The 14,750-nt window shown below is 38.0% G+C and overlaps 1 long non-coding RNA gene across 1 annotated transcript in view; it reads right to left on the bottom strand.

The window, feature by feature from the left end:
- The window catches only part of LOC134471671 (uncharacterized), an 83,858-nt gene that overhangs the window by 48,319 nt on the left and 20,789 nt on the right, over window positions 1-14,750 (bottom strand). Inside the window, exon 3 of the long non-coding RNA XR_010041247.1 lies at window positions 5,337-5,410. This is a non-coding gene — a long non-coding RNA (uncharacterized LOC134471671). The remainder of the gene's footprint in view (window positions 1-5,336; window positions 5,411-14,750) is intronic.

The raw sequence follows: 14,750 nt of genomic DNA, 5'->3' as shown, positions 1-14,750 counted from the left end.
ATAGTTTGACCATTCTTCATTAGTTGCTACTTCCTGAAACATGAGTTAATGTTCCATACACATTCTCACCTACCAGTCAGGAATTTTTCCCAAAAGGAACTCCTTTCCCTGACTCTCACGAATATAAAACATGTGAGTCACTCGTCTGCCCCACCATCTCTGCACAATTTCTCTTTGATTTGAGGGAGACTTTGCTTAACAACTCTCTGTTGTTTATTTACCTCATTACAAAAGAAAATAATCTTTTGCCATGTCTCCATCTGAATTCCAGGCTTATTTCTCTTCCTGCCAATACACCAAAGAAACTTCTAGTTTAATAGAAAATTAGAAGAAATATGCAGGAGTTACAAAAGAAAGAAGTACCTGGATTGTCATAAGTGAGTGCCTTTAAGTTCAGCTTCAGTTCCATGTTCAGTGTGATTCAATTCATGCCTGGGTGAGCTTGCATCTCCGAGCTTGGTCCTTTATTTGTTCTGGGCCACTTTAGGAATCTTGATTTTTCCATCCGTGGACTCCACACCATTATTTTCATTTTATGAAACATTTTGGAGGTCAAGTGAAAGAGAGAGAAATCCTCATGGTGAAGGAGTTCCAAAGAAATAAGACAGAGTCATGATTCCAAACATCCAGACAGAAACTTGCCATTGATGTGCAACTTGCAGCATTTGACGTAGCTTCGGAGGGTTATCCGCAGGCATTCTTCTTCCTAGGATACGCTTTATGGTGATATTTTGTTGTAGATTAGCACCTGGAAACAGCCGATGATTGAAATCTGACAATTGCCGTATGATTTGATCTATATCTCATACAAGAATTGGCCTTTAGTGTCACAAGGAGTATTTCTAAAATAATGATAGTAAGCATCTCTGTTCACTAAAATGGTCTGTGTTGATGTGCAACTTGCAGCATTTGACGTAGCTTCAGAGGGTTATCCGCAGGCATTCTTCTTCCTAGGATACGCTTTATGGTGATATTTTGTTGTAGATTAGCACCTGGAAACAGCCGATGATTGAAATCTGACAATTGCCGTATGATTTGATCTATATCTCATACAAGAATTGGCCTTTAGTGTCACAAGGAGTATTTCTAAAATAATGATAGTAAGCATCTCTGTTCACTAAAATGGTCTGTGTTTCTTTTTTTCAGAGGAAGGGTCCTTGCATGGTTTTAGAATCAGGTTCGTGCTAGCTTCCCGGGAATGCCTTGGAAAAACTCCTTCTTTTCCAATTCCATTAAATAGTTTGTGCAGTATTGGCATTAGATTTTTCCTTAAAGTTCTTATGGAATTCAATAGTAACCAATCAGCTCCTGTAATTTTGTTAGTTGACATATTTCTTATTAATGCTTTAATGCTGTTATCGGATTATTCAGGATTTTCATATTCTCATTTTATATTATCATTTAAGTTTTGGTAATTCAAATATATCTAGGTATCTATCATTTCTTCTAGATTCTTGAATTCATTGGAGCACAGGGTTTTGAAGTAGTTATTATAACCTTATAGTTTTCAGCAGGGTCAGTTGTGAAAACTTTTTGTTCCTGCTTACATTTATTTGGGTCTTTTTAATTTTTCGGTAAGGTTAGTTAAGGGCTTGTCTAATTTTGTATATTCTTTCAAAGAATGAGGTATTTCATTGATTCTTCTGTCTCAATTTCATTAATTTTCTACTCTGATATTTATAATTTTCTTCCTTATATAGTTTTGAATTTGAACTGTTCATGTTTTTCTAGGGTTTTTAGTACACCATTAATTATTCAATTATTGCTCTGTTTTGCTTATATGGGTGTTCATATCTATAAAATTCTATCCTTTATTTATTTATTTACTTGTTTTGGCACTGAGAATCGAACTCATGACCTTGTGCTTGCAAAGCAGATGCTTGTGCCACTGAATTATATCCCCTGCCCTACAATTCCACCTTAAAACTATTTTTACTGCAACACACGGGTTCCGATATGTTGTAATGTGCTGGCATTACCATTGGATTGTCGAAACAAATTTCTAACATGTTTTATTCTGTAACCAATTGATCATTCAAGAGTATATTATGTAATTTCCACATTTTTACATAATTCCTCTGTAGCTTCACTGACATTGATTTCTAGTTTCACTGCATAAAATGTATGGAATAATTTCAATTCTTTTGCATTTACTCACACATGCCATGTTGGCTAGTACGTGGTCTATTTTGAAGAAAATTCCATGGGATGCTGAGAAGAATATGTATTCTGTTGTTTGGTGGAACACTCTGAAGATATTTTTTTTTTTTTTTGGTACCAAGGATCAAACGCATGACTTCATACTTGCCAGGCAGGCACTTATGCTGCTGAGCTAAATCCCAGCCTGAAGATACATCTATTCAGTTCATTTGTTAGATGATTTGGTAAAACACTGATATTTCCTTTTTGATACCTCGTCTAAGTGATGCCTATTTTTAATAGTGGGATACTGACAACTCCCTCTAAAAATGTATTGATCTTTTATATCCAGTATTGTTTTATTTATGAAGTTAGTTGTGAGAGAGTTCGGAGCACACGTATACCTTAATTGCTATCTTTTCTTGTTGAGTTTTTCGCTTAACCAATGTGTTATAGCCTTTGTCTCTTCCAATCACTTTTGGCTTAATGTCCACTCTGTCTGAGAATACGGTAGCTACATCTGTCTTTTTGGATTTCTCATTGCATGGAATATTGTTTTCTATTCTTTGATTTTTCTTCCATGAATTTCCTTTTGGATGAAATGAGTTTCTCATATACATACAGCTGAGGTTTTTCCATCCAGCTAATCTGTGTCTTTTGATTGGGGAATCAACACTATTCATACTGAGAGTTACTATTGAAAAGGAGGGATTTACTCCTATCGTTGAATTATTTTCCTATTTCACTTTTCTGCTTCACTACACACTCTGCCTAGTTCATTCATCCCATTAGTCTTTTTGCCACTGTTGTCTTCATTATCTCTTTCTAGGCTGATGTTGGAAAATTTTTTGAGTGCTCATTTAGTGGCCATGAATGTTTTAACATCCTTTGTCATGAAAGGAACTTATTTCTCCATCAACTCTGAAAAATACTTTTGCAGAATACATATCTGTGTTAAAAGTTGTTTTAGAGCTTAGAATACTTCACTCCAGGGTCTCCTGGCCTTTATGTTTTGTATTGAGAAGTCTGATGTAATTCCAGTGGGTTTATCTTTATAAATGATTTGTTACCAGCCTCTAATAGTTTTTAAGATTCTGTACTTGTGTTGGAGTTCTGGGATTTTAACTATGATGTGTTGCAGAATTCTCTTCAAATTGTGGGTATTATGTACTCTGTGTCTCACTTATCTGCAGGTTAATTTCATTCTCCATATTTGGAAAGTTTCCTTCTCTTCTTTGTGCTTTTTGTGCTACCTTCTGATATTTTGCTAATTACAATTAACCTTTGATTAGTCTTCTGTTCATCTAGGAGCTGTTGGGTCCATTTTAGCATTCTCTTGTTTCTGAAGTATCTCTGAGTAGATGTTCACTGGCGTATAGCCTGTCTTGTAGTTTCTACACTGTCCTCACCTAGGGCACTTCTATTGGCCCATACTTTCAACAGAATTTTTAAATCTCTTAATTTATGATTAGTATTTTTAATAAACTCCAATTCTAAACTGGCCATTCATTGTTGTATCATTTTGTCAAACTCATCTAACTGGAAATGAATTGATTGTTTTGTTTGTTATATCTGTTCTGCTTAGTTACATCTTCTGTGAGCTCACTAAACTTCATTCACCTGCTTTGCTATCTCCTTTTTGATCACTTAGAATAATTCATATTTTTTTTATTTCTTCCCCTTTAGTGCTCTATGGATCAGCATAAGGGGAGTTGTGAGTTTGTGAAGACATTTTGTTACTTTATCTTCTCATGTTTCTTGTGTTTGTGCATGTATAATCTATACATGTGCATCCCTACTGAAGTTTGCAAGTCAATTACATTGAAAGGAATTGGACATTTCTACAGAGATCTCTTTACTTAGTGTCTGTCTTTTTTAGTGATACACTCTGAACATGACTAAGTCTAGGCTTTTCCCTCTGTTCCAAGATCTTAATTTGAGAAGTGAGTATACTGCACTGAGATCTCAGAGAATGGACCACAGCATTGTTAATAGCACTGAGACAACCCAGGAACTGACCTGTGGAGAAAATCAATGAACAGCAACAGCATTGACACCCTTTATAGCAATAAAATCAGCAACTATAACAGAGTCAAAGGCAAACTAGATATTGATATACCTTAAGAACCTATGATGTATCACCCTTAACCATAGAAAAGAGATCTATAATTATAGTATAAACACAGACAAAACAAATATTTACATACAGTAAATATCTACTAAATTCAATAACTATACCTCCACTAGCAACAGAAAATATTGCAATAGTAATAGCATAAGTTACTGTGGGTCAGTGTTGAGAGAATCAACAGTACACCATTTCCCCCTCCAGTTCTCTTTTTATGCTGTTGGCAACAATCCTCAGGTGGGTCATCCATGTCCAGAGCCACACCGACTCAGTTCAGCTGGGCATTACAAGTTGACCATTAGTTAATCACCACACTCTTGCACCTTATTGCAGAAAATCACAAGTATTGAATTGTCACAGTATGCACAGGGAACAGACGAGAGAAGGAATTAAGCCTTCAAGGACTGTCATACAGAAGTGTAAAGGTGGATCTGTGGGTATTTTCATAACCAGAAGCAATTCTTTCCACAAATCATAGGAACAGAGTTGAAATCGCTTAAAGTAAGTAATAGAAGTAGTAAATACCAGCACTGGACATAAAAGCTGAAAATTATTCATGGGGAGGCAACCTCCTACTAAACACTCCAAGTAAGCCCCAAACTCTCTGAATTTTCTAGTCCTTAACCTGCAATACCACCAAAAAAGCAAGGAAAAAAAGAGTAGGAGATACACACACACACACACACACACACACACACACACACACACACACACACAGGAACCGTAACCAGCACATGTGTGTTCACCTGTGCTCAGTTGTAGTTATAACTGCATCCCATGGTGCACCTGTGCTAGACAAGGGGGCCATATCCTCAGGTGCCCTTCAGCGTCCTGAGCTTTGAAGCAACTGAGAGGTTCCCCACACCCCCAAATTGTCCCAACTCTCTCAAGGCAGAGCAGTGGAGACGAAAACAAGTAGCAGGTGCAGAACTCTATGAAAGTTTTTAAGAAGGGATGAAAAACAGATGAGTTAAAAGGGAAAATAAACCAGATGTTCACAGCAATTTCACTGTCTGCTTACAGAGAATTTCAGGTAAATACTATAGGTTTAAAAAAGTGGGCAACTCACCAAAGCAGCTCGATATTTGAACGATGAATTCAATGAGAATGTAGAATCCTTGAGAATACATCAGACGGACATATCTGAAATAAAAACCAAATAGAATTCATGCATTGCCGAAATGACCAGTGTGAAAACACAGTGAATTATGATGAAAAGCTCAAAGAGACCAAAAAGGAAACAAGAGAACAAGGCAGAAGGGTCCTCACCCACTGGACCTAGTACCATGCAACTTCTGACTCTTCCCCAAAGGCAAAGTAACCATAAAACAGAGGTTTTAAATCGATTCAGAATAATGAGCCGCTACAACTGCACAACCAAGGATACTCACAGAAGAGGACTTCCAGAATTGCTTCAGAAAGTGACAAGAATGATGGATAAGTGTGCACCAAGCAAGGAGGAGTATTTAGTAGCAATGTATCTTTTATTGTAATATTTTAAGTATAAACATCAACTCCATTTTTGTCCTATCTCTTACATCTGCTTTCATGGACAATAAATTTCATTGGCTACTGAATGATGTAAGTGCCCAAATGAGATGACTTTTGTCTCTGATGGCTACTTACGTTTGAGTGAGCTTCTAAGGATTTTGCCTGGCCTTGTCAGATAATTGCTTTGCTCACCTGAATGAGCAATCTTTCCTCGAAGTAGCAAGATACTGATTGACTGAAGATTTTTTATCCACATGTCATGAACAGCATCTGTGGTGAATGTGCATGTAACTCAAAAGCAAAAGCAAATGTTGCTGTGTTTGTTCTTGCTTGCTGTAAAAAAAAGAAAGAAAGAAAGAAAGAAAGAAAGAAAGAAAGAAAGAAAGAAAAACACTGTGTTTCAAAGATGTGTGGTTGGTGCTTTGCCCAATAGTTCGAATGGAATGGGAGTGGTAATCAAATCTGGAAGAAAAACTGCAAATGTCTCGAAAGTCTTTTCTACAAATATTACAGATGTGCACAGAGGAACACTGGATTGATGCCTGATAATACACAATTAGGAAGAAAAATCAATGTCACATTATAAGAAATGAAGATAGAAACAGAGAACAAGTTGTTCTAAGAGAGGCATGAAAATGAACAACTTTATCTTATCTCTAGATGTACTGAGGAAAAGAATAACTGAACATTGATTAAAGCTTCAAGGCAGGACTCTCATGGCAGGAAGGGATATAGAGCAAACCTACTCAGTTTATGGAAGCCAAGAAGTGGGACGGCATTGGAGAAGAACGTGTGAAGGACCACGTACCTGACATCATACTCCGTGATCAATCGAGACACACCCAAATGCAGGCTTCAATAATATGCTAGCTGTCTCTTCATCCAATCAAGCTGACATATCTTGATTAATTGTCACAATTCATGATTCATGAGATTCACACTCATACTAATCTTCTTAAACCATAATCTCTAAATAAAAACAATGCCAAGTTGGTAATTCCACCTAACATAATACACCTGACTCACAAATAACTGAAAATGCAACAATTGCTCCCCCAAAATCTCAACAGTTGCAGCATTTCCCAAATGTCCAACTCCAAGTCTCTTCTGAAAGTAAGAGCAAAACCTTAGCTGTGAACCTCTATAAATTAAAAAATATATACTACATAATTACAAAGGGTAAATGTTTCATCCCAAAGAGGGGGAATAAGGCGAGAGAAGAGAACTGGACTGAAGCAACGTCACCCTGGCCCAGGGATTTAACTCAGTGCACAAGCACTTGCTGGCAAGCACAAGGTCATGAGTTCAATCGTCATACAAAAAAAAAAAAATCATACCAAATGGCTTGGGCAGCTCCACCCCTATGACCTTGCCAGTTTAGCCACGAGCTCTCATTTGAGCTGGCTCCATTCACTGCCTGCAGTTTTCCTTGTAAAACACTTCACATTCCTGGCAACCCGAACTTCCTGGGTTCTCCTGGGCATCTTTGGCTTCATTCCCACAACTTCAAGCCCTCTGGTGGGCTCCTTACCTGCCTTCTGAACCTTCCTGGAAATTGGAATGAAAGCTGACTGACCTCACTGCTGCGTTCTGCCAGCATCACAAGGATAACGCGAAGCTCTGTCACCAGGGCGGGAAGAGGCTGCGGGCCGTGGCTGCCGCAGCCTCTGGCCGCCTGGATGGCTGAGCATGTGAAATGAATCCTGGGAATCGACTCCCTATGAGGATTTTCTCAAACAGGGGTCCTAGGGGCTCTTTTAAAATGAAATGCTGACAAAATTTAACATTGGACCTGCAATATGTGGGGTGCTCTTGATTTCTGAGGTGCCCTAAAGGCATCTTTCTTCTCTTAGTACCAATTCATAATGCAGTGAGTACATTTGTCGTGTGGAGTTAGCACAGCTTCTGTTTTTCCTTCCTCTCTTTTTCCCTCCTTGCATGGTCTCTCCCTCCCCATCCTTCCAACTCTTGGTTCTCTTCACATTTGCAAAGCTCTAGTTTCATCTTTTTTCTCTTTCTGTTCTTTTTTATCTCATTCCCTTTTCCTCTGTCTCTGCTTAGTTTCTTTTTAATGTAACTAATGCCTCAGCTTTACATATGTTTCCTTCTGGGACAAAATTTTTTCAGTTTTTCTCCTCTACTTTTTGCCTCTAATTCTCATTATAAACCTGATCAAAATCCTGGGAAGTATCCCTCCTACAGCCTGAATGTTGACTATCTTGGTATTTCCCCTGCCAGATTAATTATTCCATTGTCCTAATCTCAGTCTCTCAGAAAGTCTCAGAAAACGGGAAAATGTAGGCACATTTTCCACAAGAGCGCAGCACACACACTCTAGTCCAAAGGCCGGCAGAGTCCTTCTGCCCAGCCCAAACCTCCTGGTTCTGCCTTTCAGTTTCCCTTGCTTTCCTCATGTGGGTTTTCAGATCTGGGACCATGGTCACCCGCTGGGCTCTGTTTACTGCAGTCTGAGGCTTCTACACTCCACGTCTCCAAACCTTTCATAACTCCACCGGCAACACAACTTCGAAAGTTTCTAAACTCCAAGGTCAGACACAGTCTCAGCAGTGACTCCTTCCCTCTCCCTCTCTCTGCCTCTTCTTCTTCTTCTTCTTCTTCTTCTTCTTCTTCTTCTTCTTCTTCTTCTTCTTCTTCTTCTTCTTCTCTCTCTCTCTCTGTCTCTGTCTCTCCCTCCCTCTCTTTCTCCCTCTCCGTTGCTCTCTCTCCCTCTCCATATAACCTACATATTATATATATAAAATACATTATAAAAAATTGTATTAGTCAACTTTCTTGTGCCTAAAACACAGCACATGACAAGGTTTATAAATAAGTAAGGTTTACAGAGGTAGAAAAGTTTTTGTCTCATTTTACAAATGCTTAAGTCTAGAAGAATGGCCATGTAGCACTTGGAAAGGACCTTTTTTCCTGTGAGTGAAAGAAACAAAGTAGTGTCCAAAAGTGACAAAAAATTATCAATCTCAATAGCTTGCTCAGTATTTATATTTTATCACTCTAAAGTTTCTTAGTGTTTGATGACTGATAATTCGTGTCTCTCCACGTGTTTTCTTTTGTGTTAGTACATGCCCACAGTCCCTAAGGATTGCAGCACCTTCGTTGTGGACTATCGGTACCTGTGTATAACACATCTTTTTCTGTTTCCTTCAAATGTTTGGTTAAAAATAAATCCAGGTCATTTTAAAGCCAACAATAGGTAAGTGACCAGGAAACAAATTTTCTCTTTTCCTAAACGGAGTCTCTTTCCATGATTATTTAACCAGTTTTTGTCAGGTTCAGAGGTTAGGCTAAAGAAACAGAGGGGACATGTAACACACGTGCTGTCTCCTGAGCTGAAGTCTATCCAGGGCAGCACTGAGGTAGGACCTCAGGGGCTTCCCCGGCCTCAGGAACCGCGCCAAGGGCTGCTACTTCCTGTGTCTTCCTCAAATCTGTGTGCTTTCCTTGCATGATTTTACGGTTCCCTGGAGCACCATAACCCATCCAGGGACTACAGTAATTCCCCTCGGTGGAATTTCCTCATCTTGAATTTCCCTGCTGTTTCTTATCTTTTCTCCACCCAACAATCAAATGAACATCTGTATGCAATGGAGTACTATTCTGCCATAAAGAAAAATAAACTTGAGGAATTCATAGGTAAATGAATGGAATTTGAGAATACAACATTAAGTGAAATAAATCGGACACTCAACCTTACATACTGCATTTTCATTTATATGAGAGACTCAAAATCGTATATGCAAATGAGGCACAAGTGAGACATAAGTGGAGGTTCAGATGGCTCCTCAAATGACCTATTCTGTTTTTCAAAAACATTTCAATATATATGCTGATAAGCTTTATTCATACTAATAATTTCTCATAAATCATTGAAAAGAAAGGTTTGTGCTAATACTGTTTGTTTCTTCATTGTAAGAGAGAATTTATTGTTGGTATCTTGTACTTCGAGAAACTACTTTGATGTTAACAATACACAATGTATTACGCAGAATTAATCTCTTATTATTTTGTTATGAAATTCAAGAATGAACACATGGTCAAAGAATAGAGAATACAAAAAACTCCCCAGACATAGTCAACTACTTGATCTTTGACAAAGGTTCCAGAAGTATATGTTGAAGGAAAGATAGATGTTCACCAAGTGGTGTTGGGAAAACTGTGTTTGTAGAACAAAACTAGCCCCCTAGCTCTCGCAATGCACTAAATTAAAATCAAAGTGGATCAAGGACCTAAACATTAAAACAGAAATATTAAACCTTCTGGAAGATAAAACATTGAAGACATAGGTGTGGGAAAGTATTTTCTAAACAGAACCTTAATTGCACAAGAAATAGCAGAAAAAAATCAACAAATAAGATTATATCAGACTAAAAATTGCTGTACAGCAAAAGAATCAATAAGTCAAATGAAGAAAAAACCTACAAAATGGAAAAATTTTTCCAGGTACTCCTCAGACAGAGGGCTAATATCTAGAATATACAAGGAATCACCAAAATTAAACCTAAAGAAGTGGGCCAGAGCAATGAAGAGACACTTCACAGAGGAAAAAGTACAAATGGTCAACGAATATGTGAAAAAAATGTTCCCTATCCCTGGCCATTAGAGACATGGAAAGAACAGCCACACTGGGAAATCAAAACTCTAGCAAATGCTGCAGTGGGAGAAGCACAAAAAGAACCCTTCACTGTCCTGGGAAGATGAACCAGCACAGCCACATGGAAATCAGTACGGAAATTTCTCAAAAAATGGCATAAGAATGCATAGATGGAAGCAAAAATAACGTTAAATTTAAATATTCATTTAAAATGTATATCTGCTCATATACCTTTAACGAGAAGAACTTTTTTCCCTCAAATCATGTCAGTTTTCATTTAGACAAAGCTAAAGTACTGTGAGGGATTACATTGTCAAATTTGTAGGAAGGAAAAAAGAAAATAATTTTACTTGGACTGTTTATCATTTCCCAGCCCCACTGTCATTCTTTCTAAAATGAAGACTACACGTCTCTCTTAAGCCACTGGTCAAGCTCTTTCATTTAGCGGCACAAGTGCCCAGCGGGGGTTGGCTGCGGTGGGGGAGGAACCCATGTGGGTTAGTGGGCGCTGAGGGGCCTGGGGTCAGAGACTGTGGCACAGCACATTAGGGGTGACGCTGCTGAAGAGCAGGCAGGAAGGGGGGATGCTGCTCTGCCTGAGGAGTGTGAGCCTGCCCTGGGCACTTCGCCTACCATGAGGTATAATGAAGATGTACACTGCATTTCTTTCCTGAATGTAGAACTGTCATAACTTTGAATGCCACCGCATGAAGAAGCTGGTTCCCTTGATTCTTTCTATTTACTTGTAAGACAATTCCATCCAACACCCTGATATTCTGAACTTTCCAGAAACATAATCTTAAAAAGTTTGTAGAGTAAGTTTCACTAGAGCTGACTATGCTTATTAGTAAACCCATCAGAGTGTCACTGGCTCACATCTTAGAACCCGTTTGAGACCAGAATTAGTTTGCTGAGTCTCATCATGGAGAACACAAGAGACTGCCCCGAGTGCACACTAACCTTCTCAGCAGCCTAACAGACACAGTGTCTGCTGGAGAGAGACTGGAGCAGGACCAATGTGCAAACATTCACTGTCTTAACCGGATCCACATGAAGGTCATTACCATCCAAACCATCTCTGCTATCAGTGGAATTTAGAAGAAAAATGTGTTTAGCATGTTCATTATGAACTTTCCAAGCTGTTTGACAGCATCAACACCCTGAGAAAATTTGTATTCCCATTATCCACTCATACATAAACCTGAGTGCTCATGAACCAAATAAACCAGACAGACAGACAGACAGACAGACAGACAATGTCAAGTGCTGTAGCTTGAGCTTTTCTGTCCCCTCCAAAACTCCTGTTGGAACTTAAATTCCAGCATAATCTAAGAACCAGGAAGTAAATGAATCAAGAGATTAGTGACTCTATAACAGGGTCGAACAGAACTAGGGAGCATCTTTCTGACTTTTCCCCTCTGCTGTGGAGGACACAAGCAACAAGGTACAATCTTGGAAGCCGAGATCCTGCCTTTACTCATGCTGGGGCCTTAATCTTGGACTTTCTGTCTCCAAAACAGTAAGAAGTAAACTTCTATTCCTTATAAATTACCCACTTCCATTTATTCCAGCTATTCCACTTCTAGGCATATTCCCAGAAGAACTGAAAGCATCATACCACAGTGATATATGTGCACCTATGTTTATAGCAGCACAATTTGTAATCGCCAGATCTTGGAAACAACCCAAGTGCCCATCAACTGAGGAATGGATAAAAAAGTTGTGGTATTTCCCATTCTGGTTTGACTATTGTCTTCTTTGGAAGTCCTGTAATGTTTACAATGCCTAAGTTTTATTGGTCTTGTTCTCTACTGTTTTGTCCAACTTTATAATATCTAATAAGATAGACAATTCTTTTTAAGGAAACAAGGGACAACGTTGATAACCATTGTTGATAACCTTGTACTCTGTTCTACACCATGTGCTATGTCTATCCTTGGTATTGACTGACAGCTTTGTTTTGCCATATTTGACTGTATTCTTCCCCCCCCCCCCAAAGAAAGTAATAAGCACTAAGGAGTAATAAAATCCAAGATGTGTAAATTTTGTTGTAAAAAAGAGAGGGAAAAAAAAAAAGAAAAAGAGCTCTAACGGATATAACAGCAAGTGTGCTTGGGGGTGTTAAATAGCTGACTTTATCAATGTTTTTGGAACATTGAACACAGCTGTTTGCAGTCTCCCTGTTTGAATGTCCACCTTGTGTTCTTTGATACTGTGATTTGAGGAACTATCTTCAAGAAGATAGTGTGTAATCTACTAGCAGGTAATTTCTTACTGTTATGTTTTTTTGTTTTGTTTTGTTTTGTTTTGTTTTGTAGTTCTGTATTGAGTGTACCCTTACGCCGCTTTGGTTTGTTTTGTGTTTTTCTCTTTTTCCTCTTAAATAAAAAAAAAAAAAAAAACAGTTGTGGTATTTCTATACAATGGAGTATTATTCAGCTATAAAGAAGGATCACATTGAGATATTTATCAATAAATGGGCGCAGCTTGAGACCATACTCATTAGTGAAATAAATCAATCTCGCATGTGTGAATACCGAATAGTTTCCCTAATGTAAATAATGATTCAAATATATAAAAATATGTGGTAATCATGATTCCCCATTAGGTGGCCTTGAAGCCTTATAAAGTTTTCACTCATTAATTAGAAAGGCTTTATTCTGGGCTTCTTGATATGAAAATATGTGAAGCTAGAGTATATGAAGTTTTATCCAAATATTTCAAGGAAAAAGACACTATGGTAACTACTATTAAGTCAGGTTATAAGGTGGTGAAGTACTAGGTTGTTGAAACAGTCATGCTGTGACCTCTATTGTTATATTGTTATGTCCTGTTTTATCTCAATCTCCCCCTTATTGTTTCAAAAAAAATTATTTAGTCATTTCTTATGTTTGTCTTAATTAAAGAAAAAATTCAAAAAAATTAGGATATATAAATAGTAACTCTTTTCGATTTCCTATTAACTTGTTTTGAAGTCCTGTAGTACTCCCACGATCTTGTTTTGACTGATTAGACTCTGTTCCATTCTATATGATAGTATCAATTTGAAGAAATAGGCAACTACTTTGAAGACAATAAGATTCACTAAGATACCCATTCTGGTTTGACTATTGTCTTCTTTGGAAGTCCTGTAATGTTTACAATGCCTAAGTTTTATTGGTCTTGTTCTCTACTGTTTTGTTCAACTTTATAATATCTAATAAGATAGACAATTCTTTTTAAGGAAACAAGGGACAACGTTGATAACCATTGTTGATAACCTTGTACTCTGTTCTACACCATGTGCTATGTCTATCCTTGGTATTGACTGACAGCTTTGTTTTGCCATATTTGACTGTATTCTTCCCCCCCCCCCAAAGAAAGTAATAAGCACTAAGGAGTAATAAAATCCAAGATGTGTAAATTTTGTTGTAAAAAAGAGAGGGAAAAAAAAAAAGAAAAAGAAAAAGAGCTCTAACGGATATAACAGCAAGTGTGTTTGGGGGTGTTAAATAGCTGACTTTATCAATGTTTTTGGAACATTGAACACAGCTGTTTGCAGTCTCCCTGTTTGAATGTCTACCTTGTGTTCTTTGATACTGTGATTTGAGGAACTATTTTCAAGAAGATAGTGTGTAATCTACTAGCAGGTGATTTCTTACTGTTATGTTTTTTTGTTTTGTTTTGTTTTGTTTTGTTTTGTAGTTCTGTATTGCGTGTACCCTTACGCCGCTTTGGTTTGTTTTGTGTTTTTCTCTTTTTCCTCTTAAATAAAAAATAAAAAATAAAAAATAAATAAATTACCCACTTCAAGTTGTTTTTATAGCAGACTGAATGAACTAAGACAAAGAGCAGGCAGATGATACATAGACTCAAAGAAATTACCCCCCAGCCTCGCCCTGGGCCAGCAAGAGATGAGCGTGTGTGGACAGGCTCTTTTGCCTTAGGCAGAACATTTGGAGCCGCACTCCAGGTGGCTTCTCAGATCATTTCCAGTGGGGACAAGCTCCAATTTCAGTAACAGCCTAGCTGGTTTCCTGGCAGACCCTGGGAGCAGTTCTTCCCTCCTGATGCATTCTTCCCTGCACCTTGAGAGCAGCCGAAAAATGATTTGTGGAATTCCTGTCTCAGATGCTGTTCCTTCTGCCACAGAGCTCAGGCCAGGATGCTGTTTGCCGAAATTAGAAAGCAAGATGATTTCTCCCGTGGTCCACTTTTCAATTCTAGGTTCAAAGTCCAGGGACTGTACCCACTACAGAATTAAATAACCCTTTCTCCTCTCAGGCTACTTTCTAAAGACAGATAAAGATGGCAGATAGATAGATAGATAGATAGATAGATAGATAGATAGATAGATATGATAGACAGATATCCTCCTACTTCTTCCACTCACACCACTAT

This window comes from Cavia porcellus, unplaced genomic scaffold (assembly GCF_034190915.1).
Source record: "Cavia porcellus strain 051 isolate PalLab524CR breed Dunkin Hartley unplaced genomic scaffold, mCavPor4.1 scaffold_19, whole genome shotgun sequence".
Taxonomy (NCBI): Eukaryota; Metazoa; Chordata; class Mammalia; order Rodentia; family Caviidae; genus Cavia; species Cavia porcellus.
The sequence above is the reverse complement of the archived record's forward strand: the minus strand, read 5'-3'. Positions and strand labels throughout refer to the sequence as shown.